Source organism: Cuculus canorus, chromosome 16 (assembly GCF_017976375.1).
Source record: "Cuculus canorus isolate bCucCan1 chromosome 16, bCucCan1.pri, whole genome shotgun sequence".
NCBI classification, from domain to species: Eukaryota; Metazoa; Chordata; class Aves; order Cuculiformes; family Cuculidae; genus Cuculus; species Cuculus canorus.
This window is the reverse complement of record NC_071416.1, coordinates 9,190,848-9,204,354: the sequence shown is the minus strand read 5'-3', so window position 1 is coordinate 9,204,354 and position 13,507 is coordinate 9,190,848. Positions and strand designations below refer to the sequence as shown.

The following is a 13,507-nucleotide window of genomic DNA, read 5'->3' as shown; positions in this document are numbered from 1 at the left end:
AACCAGCTAGAAAAATGGTGATTGCTCCCAAAGGTTTTTTGTCCCCCTCCAAAATCCTCGAGGAAAACTGTCTCCAGGATGTCTTGAGGTGTTGATGAGCAGGAGATACAATGCCCTAGAGATTTGCCTCTAGGACTTGGAGCCACAATCACTGACTGAGGCTGGGTGGGGGTTTCAATCCAGTGCCTCGTTCGGGGCTTGGGGAAGGACATGATAGAGCTGGGGTGGGGACACACGGGGCTGTGGGGTGTCCAGGGAGCAGGCAGCACCCCGAGAGCAGGCAGCAGCTGCTGGGTGTCTGGCTCGGGTGAGGCACATCATTAGAGGGAGATGCTGAGCTTCTCTCCACTGGTTTCTCCAGGCCTCGGCTCCAGGCTGTGCTCAGGCAGCAAGCTGGTGATGGCAAGTTTGAAAGGAAGCTGGGGTGCAGGGAGCAGTGCTGGGGCTGCCCCTGCACCCCCTGCAAAGGCAGGGTCCCCCTTCAGCTCCTGCCCAAAGCCCGGCTGCGCCTTGCCGTGCTCCCAAGGGCATGCGTGGCCGTGGGGTCACCCTGCGTGCCATGCCCAGCCGTGCCCAGCCGCGCTCCAGCTCCCTCCAGTTCCTCATCCCAGTAAGCAGAAACCCCACCAGTGCACTCAGCTGGAGCCTAAAGCACAGCCCTGCTAGGGTGTCCCCCTGGACATGCTGAGCCTGTCAGGAGAGGGCTGGAGAAGCTGGGAGGAATGGTATTGATGGGGCAGGTGGGAAGATGCTGTCCTGCCCCCCAGCTCCCTGCCCTAGCAGGGCATGTGCCAGCTGCACCTTCATCCCGGTGAGGATGGTGATGGTGAGATGGGAGCTTCTTTCCAGCCAGGCTCTGGACCACAGCTCCACTTCTGGACCAGTGTCTGGTGCCATGATCTGAGGGGCACCCAGGGCCAGACTCTGCCCAGGGCAGCAGAGCCATATCTGAAGCAGCTCTGAGCACGTGTTTGCCTTTTGGTGGCTCAAGCACACAGCAAAATCCACCTGCACAGCGTCACTGAGGAAGCACTGTCCACCCCATGGGCTCCCGTGCAAGCACTGGGGCTGGCGGGTGCTGCACTGGAACCCCTGGGTGCCAGAGGGAAAGGGATACTCAGGCTCTTCTCTGGATTGAGGGACAGCTCAGTCACTCCTCAGCTTTTGCCAAGTAAGGAAAATACCTTACATTTGTCTAACACTCATCTGCCAGTGGTATTTCAGGCACTGCCCCAAAACAAACAGCACCAGACAATGAAACGCAGATGAATCGGGTGCAGATTCATGCAATATTAAAACCAGACAACAATTAAACTAAACAGAAAACACCAGCAAGCTTAAGTCAATCCCAAGCAGCGGGCAGGAGGATGCTGGAGGCAGCACTGGGGTGAAGGGGCCGGAGAAGGCAGCTATTGGGGAGGACAGAACTTTGTCGTCTCTAAGCAGCTTTTTCTGCTCATGGTGATTTTTTGCAATAAGCAGGAGAAAGCACTGCTGCATCAGAAATAATTGTGGAATCATAGAATCATGGAATGGTCTGGGCTGGAGGGGACCTCAAAGCCCATCCAGTTCCATCCCCTGCCATGGGCAGGGACACTTCCCACTGGATCTGGTTGCTCCAAGTCCCATCCAACCTGGCCTTGAACACCTCCAGGGATGGGGCAGCCACCATTGCTCTGGGCAACCTGGGTCAGGGCCTCCCCACCCTCACAGCAAAACATTTCTTCATCTCATCTCAATCTCCCCTCTTCCAGCTGGAAACCATTCCCCCTCATCCTATTCCTGCCCTCCCTGATCAATAGCTCCTCCCCAGCTTTTCTGGAGCCCCTTTCAGTACTGGAAGCTGCTGTGAGGTCTCCCTGGATCCTTCTCTTCTCCAGAACAACCCCAACTCTCTCAGCCTTTCCTCGTACAGGAGGTGCTCCAGCCCTCAGATCATCTCCGTGGTCTCCTCCGGACTCGTTCCAACAGCTCCATGTCCTTTCTGTACTGAGGACTCCAGAACCGGACACAGGACTCCAAGTGGGATCTCATGAGAACATAGCAGAGGGACCGAACCCTCTCCCTCACCTTGCTAGTCCCACTGCTTTGGGTGCAGTCTAGGACACGGTTGAATTTCTGGGCTCATGTTGAGCTTCTCATTGTCCACCACCTTCTCCTCGGGGCTGCTCTCCATCCATTCTCTGCCCAGCCTGTAATTGTGCTTGGGATTGCCCTGACCCAGGTGCAGGACCTTGTATTAATGTTCAGCCTCTTCTTGTGTAATAAAGGAAAAATCCAGCAGCACTTTGCTCCGGGAGAGGCCGTTTGCAGATTCTAGCAAGATTTTCAAGCAGGAAAAGAAAAGCCAACAGTTGCACATAGAAAATGTATGCCTAATTTCTCCAAGTAATTACTGAGCCCAGCTTGATGACACAGATACCTCCAGCTCTGAAACGCTGCTGATTGCATCTCTGATTCAGGAAACCATCGCTGCTCTCCCGGTATTGAAATTCTTGCTTGGCTGTGAGCACAGCCTGTGATTTCCCTGGCTGCACCGGCTTCGAGGACACGGTTTGCTGAGCAGAGAGGGACAGCAGTGCCTGCCACCGGCTCTGCTGAACTGAGGCCAGTTTGAATCTGAACACCAGTTCCCAGTAGATTACACGCTTGATCTAATTAGGTGTCTGTCCTTCCATCAGGTGTCTTGGGGCAAGGAGGGGATAACAAACCAACTCTAATCATCGCCGTTCTGGTGCTCTCAGGCAGTTCTTTATGAAGTTTCTAGCACTGGAGAACGTATCACAGCAGGACGGCAGGCAAGCGAGGAGGAATCCTAGTTGCTGGTGGCAGATGCCACATGTTGGGGCCACACAGGCGCAGGAAAGGGGAGCAGGATGTGCATGGTGGCGGGAGGGCAGAGGAGCCTGGTAGGGCTGCATGGGTGCTGGTGTAAATCAGAGCATCTTGGGGAGCCATGGGCTTGGGAAGATACCAGTGCATGGCAGATGCACAGCCTAAGATGCTCCAACAGATGCATCCCAGTGCTGGCAAAGCTCCAGCTGCCTTATCCCAGAGCCGTGGTGCCCATCCTGGCTGCCTGCTGCCAGAGGACAAGACAAGGCTTGGGGACACACAGGGTCTCGTGGTGATCTCCGCAGAAGCGTTCTGCCCCAGCACGTCCTCGCTGCACATCCAGGACTAATCAATCTTGATTCATTGCTAATGAACTTGAGAACAGTGTTGGGAATGGATCAGGTGGCACTCAGGGTGAGATGGATAATATAATTAAGATTTCCTCAAAGGTCCCGTCTTTCTTACCTTGTTAATTAAGCTGATGCAGGGCCCTCCATGCAGAATGCATAATGAGAAGCTGCTGGCGTTGGAACTGGCTGTTAGCGGGAGGTGATGCCAGGGGAAACACCAGCCTTAACCCCAGGCCTGAGGATATTTTGGGGCTTTGGTTCCCCTAGAGCAGCCAAGAGCTGACCCCTGCTGAGAAATCACCATATTCTTTGCACCGCAAACGCATTTAGACCACACAGGGCAAAGCGCAGGATTGCAGGTGGAGATGGATGGGTTCATCCATGCCTGGGACCGGCTGAGCACTACTTGCAGGAAGCTGTGAGTGGCCCCTTGGTCTTGAAGAGCAGCTCTCATGCAGCACTGGAGTTTGCGGCATGAGGAGAAGGGAACGTTGCTCCACTCCTGATGGCCCAGGCACATTTTTGGTATTTGCAGTCTGGTGGTGGCTTATGACAATGAATTAATGGCCTCTTCATAAGGGTGACAGTTCCCTTAATTAAAAATATCAGAGCAAGGATAATTGGTTCATTCCATTTTCCTCCTTGTATTGCTTCCTTTATTTTGGGTGCTCATTCTCAGCTCCTGGATGCCTGCTGGGACCCCTGCCTCGCCAGGGCCAGAAATGCTCCCGGGGCCAGCGGATGCGATGCGGAGCTGGGCAGGATGGAGAGCGGTGAGTGGTGGTACAGCTGCAGAGCGGCTGCGTTTGCCGGGGCAGTGACAGAAGTGCAGCAATGCCGAATGATGGCAGTGCCTGGGAAGGGTTGGAGCAGATCCCTGGCAGGATGGGAAGAAGGGGGAGACGGCAAAGAAGGCTGTTCTAAGGTCTCCGGGTGAAACAACCCCAACTCTCTCAGCCTGCCCTCAGAGCAGAGGTGCTCCACCCCTTGGATCATCTCCGTGGCCTCCTCTGGACCCATCCCAACAGTTCTGTATCCTTCTCGTGTTGGGGATTCCAGAACTGGACACAGGATTCCAGGTCTCACTCCTCGCTACCCTAGGCGAGGCTGTGGGCACCCCAGGGACCTGACCCCTCCAGGCTCGGGGCTGGATCCCTGCAGGAGATGCCCCCCATGCTGAGACAGCCCTGTAAATAATAAATCACACCCTCAGGGCTGCTAGGAGCTTTATTTTTTTTTTATATGCAGCCATCTTGCTTTCTCTCTGTATCTAAAATTCAATCTGTTAGGATTTTCTCTCACTCTTCTCCCCCCTTTTGCTTACATTTGCTGAGTGTGCTCAAGCACAGGGAGGGGAAAAAAATAATAAAAAGCCATTAGCATCATTCACGGCTCGCACGGATCGTCGCATGCTCCAGTTTCCAATCAGAGGCCCGGGCTGCGGAGCCAGCGCGTCGAGGAGGAGGGCTGGGGCTGCTGCACAACCCAGCAGCGAGTCCCTCTTTGTTCGCTTCGCTTCAGCCAAACCAGCCACCATGCAGCCTGTCCTGAGGATGCAGGAGTGCAGAGACAGTTAGAAGAGGGATTTTGCCCCTCCTATTTCCAAGGATAAAGGCGATGGAGCAGCCGCTGAGCGGGTTTGCAGCCTCTGGATCTGGCTGCGATCCTTTGTCCCAGGATAAAGTCCTAGGAGATATGGAAGGGCCAGGATGTTCACCCTGGATCTGAGCATCACAGTCATGCCCTTTCGTTGCCCATCTCTGCGCCTGGTGCATAAGGCTCAGCAGACCTGGGTTGAAGTCTGGGCTCCCAGTCCCTCCCAATCCAATGCACCAAGCATCCCACAACCCTCCCAGCAGAGATGCTGGTGCAGACCTCAGCCAACCCCGTGCACACCACGTCTAGCAGAAGTTTTTGAGGTGTCTCCAAAGCCAGCAGCATGTGGAAGAGGCTCTGCAAACGCAGCATTCATTTTATTCTAACAATGTTAATGATTGGATAGGCGCTGCTGCAGCTGGGTGGGTTAATATGTGTTTTAAAGCCACTCGCCATGTACGTGCCAGCCCTGACCTGCACGAGGGGCACAGTCCTGGGTTCAAGAGTAAGCAACCCTCAGTTCAAAATGGTCTCAACATCCCTGGGAGGGAGGACCTGCAGCAAGAAAATGGGATTATTTGCCTTTACAAGCCATACTCAATGCTGGTTCCTGGGTGGGGGACATCGCACTGCCCGCATCCCAGCCCACACAGGAGCAGCTCTGGGAGACTCAGGGTAGCTCCAGGGAGCCCTGCTGGGCACCAGCACGAGGCCAGGGAAGAAACATCAGGAGCGCACATAGGATGGCAGTGCACCCTGTGCACATGGCCTGGCTGGGGACCACTCTGATGGCAGCAGCTGGTGCTCCAAAGGGGCCAGGGGCCATGCAGGGATGTGGAGCTTGGTTTGTGCCTTCCTGGGGACAGCAGAGAAGCAGGGATCTGGCCCCTCAGTGACACAGCTTGTCCTTGCTGAGGGAGAGGAGGGAAGGCACAGGTGTCTTTGTTCTGCTGGATCATCCCGCTTTGTCCCTGCCCATCAAAAGTGGACGAGGTGGGGGTTATCAGCCCCAGCAAAGGCTGCCTTGGATATACCTGAATATTCCCTGCCCTCTCAAGAAGGCAGAGCCTCCCGCCGCACCCGCACCCCTGCCTGCAGCCCCTGTCCTCTGCTCAGCCTGATGTGGGAGTGGGGCAGAGCGGATGCGAAGGAGCAGCCACACAGGATGTGACACCTGCCACGGGAAGCCCGGTAAGAGGGTCTGCACACCAAGATTTATTTGATTCTGGCTATCTAATTGCTTCCCCACCCCCTTCCCCACCCAGGGGCCGTATCAATTCAATTTACATGCTCAATGGCTTTAGACTCTTTCATCCCTGCTGCCAAGCACCTTCTCAGGCATTTATGGCCACAGCATGTGCCGGGCTGCCCATCCTCTGCCTCCTCCTGCCCTACACAGTGGGAATGGTGGGAATGGTGACCAACTCGGGGGCCAGAGCACCAGGGAATCACTGCTTGGCACATACAGCCCCATCCCCCTCAATGGCATCAAGATGGTCTGCGAGAACGAGCTCTCAGCCACGACCCAGCTGTGCAACGAAGCCACAATGCAAGAGGAGATGCGATGGTTCCCTGTGAGCATGTGGAGAAAGGCAGCACCGCTGTTCCCATCACTTTTCCTCCACCTCTTGCCATCCCCAGAACAGCTCCTCCACACCGATACAACCCTGTGCATGAAACAAAGCGCTCCTCAGCATCTGTTCTACATTTGCTGTTCTTTTTAAGTCCATTCCTTGGCCCCTTCCCCTCCACTCAGCGAGACCTGAAAATAGCAACTGTGGTTGCCTTTATATTGCATTATTCCAGAGTTTCTGTACCTCACCCAGCCCGCGGCTGGCTGCTCTCCAAGCCTCTTTATGATCCCAGGGGTGGTCAGGATCCCCATTATCTCTCTCTCACCCTTGCCTTGCTCCTCAAGATGCAAAACTATGCCTTTGCAGAAAAATAACCCAGTGACACTTCTGCACACACATGTGCATGTGCACACGAATACCCAGCGTGGCTGTCAGGATGAAGGTTGCGGTGAGGTGGGTGTTGATCTCTTCAACCAAGTAAAAAGTGATAGGATGAGAGGAAATGGCCTCAAGTTGCACCAGGGGACATTCAGATTGGGTATTAGGGAAAATTTCTTTACCAAAAGAGTGGTGAAGCGCTGGCAGAGGCTGCATGGGGCAGCAGTGGAGCCTCCAACCCTGGAGGGGCTCAAAATACATGAAGATGTGGCACTTAGGGACACGGTTTATCAGGCACAGGGCTGGTGAGCTGGTGGCTGGACTGGATGGTCTTAAGAGGTCTTTTCAAAACCTTAACAACTCTATGGTTCTACCATGCTGTGGGGATGGGTGAAGGCGCCTGGGCATCATCTGCAACCTGATAGCGAGGAGGAGATTTTGAAGGCGTTGAAGATGCTGCTTGGTCCCAGCTGGCACATGAAAGTCCTACCCGGCAGCTGCCTTCCTGCCCGCTGCAGGTTCGCAGCTCTCCCGGCACGCAGGCAGCTCCTTGGCTGGGAAGCAAAGCTGCCTGGATATGCCTCATTTTATACAAAGAAGGTGGGCTGTGCCCGTCCCTCCCACCCTGCTGATCACCCTCCGCTCCGCCGATAATAATACCTAGCAATTACACAAAGCTTTCCCTGCTCTCTGCAGACATTAATTAAGCTCTTTTTCCCCCGCAACGGAGACAAAGAGGGGAACCGCAGGGAAACTCCCAACTTGGGTTGGTTTTTACACTTTGATTTTGTGTGGCTGTACCACGGGGCCTCCCGATTCCCAGTGGCACCGCACGAGCCATGTGCTAGCGACGGTGCTGCGGAGCAGCCCTGACAGCGATGGTCAATCTGGGTTTTATTTTCACGTGGCATAATTTTCTGGTTTTCCCTAATTTTCTAAGCATCTGCGGCCACTTGGATGGCAACACTGGGTCCTGACACTGGGAACCAAGTCTGGCTCTGCCCTGTGGCACCTTCCCAGGTGCCTCTGGCTCTGTGCGGGTGACACTTTGAGACTGAGAGCTGGGAAACAACCATCCTGCAGGCACCACGCTGGCTTCACACCCAGCCTTGTCCCTTGGACAAGGAGACCTGGAGTCTCCTTGTGGAGATAAGAGGCAGGACAGCCTGGAGGGCAGGATGACAGGCAGGACAACCTGGAAGTGAGGACAGTCTGGAGGGCAGGATGACATGCAGGACAACCTGGAAGTAAGGACAACCTGGAGGGCAGGATGACAGGCAGGACAACCTGGAAGTAAGGACAACCTGGAGGGCAGGATGACAGGCAGGACAACCTGGAAGTGAGGACAGTCTGGAGGGCAGGATGACATGCAGGACAACCTGGAAGTAAGGACAACCTGGAGGGCAGGATGACATGCAGGACAACCTGGAAGTAAGGACAACCTGGAGGGCAGGATGACAGGCAGTACAACCTGGAAGTGAGGACAGTCTGGAGGGCAGGATGACAGGCAGGACATGCTGCCTGCACCCAGAAAGGCAGGATGACACACAGGGCACCTTGGAAAGGAGGTAGGACACCTGCATGCTCCCTCCAGGGCAGGATGACAGGCAGGACACTCAGGAGAGCTGGAGGACAGGCAGGACACCCTGGAGGGAAAGACGACAGGCAGAACACTTTGTTTGCACCCTGGAATGTGGGACAAGAGGCAGGAAGCTCTGGAGGGGAGGATGACAGGTGGGGCAGCCTGGAGAGCAAGAAAACAAGCAGAACACCCTGCTTGCCCCCTGGAGGGCAAGAGGACACACAGGCCACCTCGGAGGGGAGGATGACGGGAAGCGCATCCCGCCTGCACCCTGGAGGGCAGGATTAGGGTCAAACACCCTAGAGGGCAGGATAACACCGAGGACACCTTGGAGGCGAGGAGGGCGGGCAGGGCCCCCCGTCGGCCCCTCCAGGGCAGGAGGACAGGCGGGACGCTCGGGAGGGCAGGGGACGGGCAGGGCGCGGAGCTCGCACCGGGCGGGCAGAGCAGCCGAGCCGGCCCTCGCCCTTCCCGGTGCAGGTGCGGTTCATGGTCCCGCTGTCCCTGTCGTTGTCGTTCCCGGTGCGGTTCCCGTTCTCTCGGTGTCACTCTCGGTACCGTTCCCGGTGCTGCTGATGTTCCCGTTCCCCCTCCCGCTCCCCCTCCCGTTCCCGTTGCTGCTGACGTTTCCGTTCCAGTTCCCGCTCCCATTCGTTCCCTTTTTACCCTCCCGTTCCATTCCCGTTCCGTTCTTGTTCCTGTTCCCGCTCCCGTGCCATTCCCTTTACCCCTCCCGTTCCGTTTCGGTTCCCGTTCCTCCTCCCGTCTTCTCCCTCTCCCGCTCCCCCTCCCTTCTCCCCCCCCGTTCCCGTGCCTTTTCCCCCCTCCCCGTTCCGTTCCCCCTCCCTTCCCCCGCTCCCCCCTTCCTTCCCGTTCCGTTCCCGTTCCCGTTCCCCCTCCCGTTCCCTTCCGCCCCCCCCGCGCAGGCCGGCCGGGGCGGGCTGTCCCCGCGCATGCGCGCTGGGCGGCGGCGGCGGGCGGAGCGGGGGGGGCGGCGGCCGGACCCGCAGCGGCCCCGCACGGGGGGCCGGGCCCCGCGGCAAAGCCAGGTAAGGACCGAGCCCCCCGCAGCCCGCCGGGGCCGCCCCGAGCCCCGAGGGGGTGGGAACCACGCCGTGGGGAGGGGCTGCTGCACCGAAGGGGGCCGGGGGGCTTGGCACGGGGGGCACCGGGTGGGCTTCGAAGTCCCGTCCGACCCGAACCGCTCCGAGCCTCTGTGATGCTCACAGGCCGTGCAGTGGGTGCTTCCCTATAGGAGAAACGGGGCTTCGCTTGGTGTGAGTGACAGCCGGGGATGCACCACGTTCCCACGGAGGTGTCCGGTCACCGGCCGTGCCCAGGGGTGTACCGTGTCCTTACGGAGATGTCCAGGTAGTGGCCACAACCAGGAAAACCAGGGATGCACTGGTTGCCTACAGAGATGTCCGATCACTGGCAATGACCAGGCAGGCCAGGGATGCACAGGTTCCCTACAGAAATATCCTGTCACTGGCATGCCCAGGGATGCACTGGTTCCCTACAGAGATGTCCGGTCACTGGCCGTGCCCAGAGATGCACCATGACCCTACGGAGATGTCCATTTACTGGTCACAACCAGGGAGGCCAGGCATGCACTGGTTCCCTACGGAGATGTCCAGTCACCAGCCGTGCCCAGGGAGACCAGGGATGCACCGTATTCCTACGGAGATGCTCGGTCACCGGCCATGCTCAGGGGTGCACCATGTCCCTGTGGAGATGTCCGGTCACTGGCAATGACCAGGCAGGCCAGGGATGCACTGGTTACCTACAGAGATGTCCAGTCACCAGCCATGTCCAGGGATGGCAGGGGTGCACCATGTCCCTACAGAGATGTCTGATCACCAGCCATACCCAGAGAGGCCTGGGATGCACCACGTTCCTACAGATATGTCCGTTCACCGGCCATGTCCAGGGATGCACCATGTCTCTATGGAGATGCTCAGTTACTGGCCATGACCAAGGATGCCAGGGATGCACTTGTTCCCTACGGAAATGTCCAGTCAACAGCTGTGCCCAGAGAGGCTGGGGGGAGCTTGGCAGGGGTGGGACTGGATGAGCTTTACAGTCCTTTCCAACCCAAACCATTCCATGATTCTATGGTAGTCTCAGGCCATGGCAGCCCATGCTGAGCTTCACCCAGGATGGAGTGGGTGCTTCCCCATAGGAGAGCCTCGACAGGGCTTCGCTTGGCATGGGTGATGCCAGGGTTGCACGACATTCCTATGGAGGTGTCCAGTCACCAGCCATGCACAAGGATGCCAGGAATGCACTCGTTCCCTTCAGAGATGTCCGGTCACCAGCCCATGCCCAGAGAGGCCAGGGAGGCACCGGTTCCCTATGGAGATGTCTGGTCACTGGCCATGCCCAGGGGTGCCAGGGATGCACTAGTTCCCTATGGAGATGCCCCATCTTTGGTCATGCCCAACGAGGCCAGGGATGCTCAGGGAGTGCAGATGCCTCCCCTTGCTGATGCCCAAGCAGAGGTGGGGAGCGGCTGAGCCACCTCAAGCAGAAACTCCACACTGTCGAAAGGTTTTTCTGCACCCAGGGCAGGTCCTCAGTGGGCGCATGGTGGTTTCAAGCCATGGAGAAGGTGCTTCCCTATGGGAGAGCCTCTCCAGGGCTTTGCTTGGCGTTGGTGATAGCCAGGGATGCACGACGTCCCTAAGGACGTGCCTGGTCACCAGCCATGCCCAGGGATGCCAGGGCTCAGCCACTTCCCTGCAGAGATATCCACTCACTGGCTGTGCCCAGGGATGCCAGGGCTGCACCGCTTCCTTCCGGAGATTCCCGGCCTCTGGATGTGCCTGCAGAGGCCAGAACTGCAGCGCTTCCCTACAGAGGTGCCCAGTCACTGGCCATGCCCAGGGAGGCTGGGGCTTGAGGGACTTCAGCATCCACATGGATCCCTCTCAGGAAGCCTCTGGCAAGGGCAATTTTGCTCCCACCTCTCCCACCACTTCCTCATCTTTATTCCTGGGAAGTTTCTCTCAGCACGTGGCAATGGCTCTGATTCGGCCTTGAGTTCATGGGAGGGAGCGCAGCTCCTCCAACACAAGCACCAGCACCCTTTGGCATCCATCATCCACATTGGCGTCATCTCGTCTCTGCCAGGGTCCTGCCAGGCTCACCTCTTGCCGCCAGGGCAGGGATGGGCAGCTCGCTGGCCTTTTTGGCATTGCCTGCGTCTGGAGCTCTTGGTGAATTATTGGTGATAAATGGAGTAGATCGATTGGTGATGGCACAGTGCGTCTGTAGGAATGGCACAGTGTCAGGACTTCCAGGAGGAGGATTTGTGTTCCAGACCCATAGGTGCTGTTTCCACCAGCCCACAGAGCCCAAAAGAGGCTGTTGGGGCAGTGAGTGGCTGGGACATTGTTGTCCCATGTCAGTCCCAGTGGAGCACATGGCCGTGGCCAGGCAGGGCTGCTGGTGGTTTGGAGCAGTGCCTTTGGTATAGCAGGTTCTCAGGCTTTGTTCCACTCTTTCTGCAGCCACCAGCATGATCTCTGCTCATCGCGTGCTGGCTCCCATATTGACATAGGCCTTTTTTTTTCCAAAGCTGGAGCAGGATGCTTTGAAAATTCTTCTGTGAACATCGGAAAAAGTACCTAAAACTGAGCTGGAGGCTTCATCAGTAACAACACTGACAGCCCCAACTTCACATCACATCCTAACCCCGCTCACAGGCAGGACCTGCTGCTATCCTCCCGCTGCCGGCTGCAAAAAGGGTTTTCACCAAAAACATAATGGATGTGTGGAAGGGCATGGGCTGTTGCCCGATTTCTCACTCAGAAATGAGTGAGAAGTTTGGACATTGCAAAAAAAACCCAACAATGGGCTGCTTTCTGCTCTCTGGCTCCAGGGCAATTGCTCTGGGATCCCTGGGGTCGTAGTGATGGCCAGGGAGTGGAGTTTGGCTCTCGCTAATGGTTTATGTGACTTCTATTTTTCATTTAGCCGAAAAATAAGAAAGGGGGGGGGGGGAAATTCAAAGCAGTATTTGGTGTGGAAAAACAAAAGACATTCAAAATGTCCTAAGCTGGCTGTAGAGGATCCATTTGAGAGGACAATTGTGTAAAGGGAGAAAGAAGTGTCCGGCTGAGGGAGCAGGGCTGAGCCAGGTGTCTCGGTGGCTTTGGGAAAGGAGCGCTGGGGGGTGATGCTCACCATTGCCTCAGGTCCTGTGGTTTGGGGCGCACTGCTGCGAGGTGTTTAGGGTCATTGATGGGGTCTACCCTGTCTGTCACCCTTTGTGACTGGAGATGCCCATCAAGGCGGGCATGTAGATTTTATGGTCTGTGGCCCATCCAACAGCAGCCCTGCCTGTTCTGTGGGGTCTCAACCCTTGTGGTGTGAGCATCCTGTTGGCCAGCACTGCATGTGGAGGTCCTGCTCAGCCTTCACCCAGCACTGCCCTCCCTCCTCCTCTCCAGCTGGCATGACTGCCTGGCCCAAGGGGTGAAGCCACAGCATGGTTGCATTTCAGCACAAACCCAGGCTGGACAAACGTGTCAGCTGTGTGTGTTTCCCCTTGGTTTTCAAGCACAGAGATCTTGTCGTCTTCAGCTTTCAGTTCCCTGGTCTTCCCCGAGTCTTTTATTTCTCCGTTTTAATTTGAGCAACTTGCCTGAGGATTGCTCAGAGGAGCAGGGGTGGCAGGGAGCAGCATGGGAAAGGGCTGGCATATTCATTCCCAGAGAATCAGGGACAGTAGCGGTGTCCATGTGCATGAGAGTGGAGCCATGATTTGGGAAGGGGCTGCAGGGCCCCCTCTCTCTGCCTGCTCCAGCTGTCCCCAGGAAGGAGCTGCAGCTCCTACTCAGCTCTCCCACCAAAAGGGCCTGAATTAGCGGAATAAATGATGCCTGTGTTCAGCACTAAATGCTAGAGAACCTGTTGCCAAGGCAGGAATTTCTCCCTTGATCCGATTAACCTTTGTGTCCCTGCAAACAAGCACAGATGTGTCACCAGCCAAACACAGGCTGGAAGCTTTTGCCCGTTCTTCTCAGAGCATCTGGGCTGTGTGTGATGTACAGTGCCCAATCCCATGTGGAAAGTCCCTGGGGGCACCTCAGAAGGGACTGTTGGACCCTCGTGTCCTACGTGTGATGGCACAGCCGGTGATCTAGGAACATGGGAGAAGCTGCCTGACCTCTGAGCACTGGGGCAGG

The 13,507-nt window shown here is 56.7% G+C and overlaps 1 protein-coding gene across 3 annotated transcripts in view; it reads left to right on the top strand.

The window, feature by feature from the left end:
* Nucleotides 1-9,247: 9,247 nt before the first annotated feature.
* The window catches only part of ZNF512B (zinc finger protein 512B), a 28,331-nt gene continuing 24,071 nt past the window's right edge, over nucleotides 9,248-13,507 (top strand). For all 3 annotated transcript variants that reach the window (XM_054081107.1, XM_054081108.1, XM_054081106.1), the window contains exon 1: nucleotides 9,248-9,364. The gene's annotated coding sequence lies outside the window, so the exon portion shown is untranslated. The remainder of the gene's footprint in view (nucleotides 9,365-13,507) is intronic.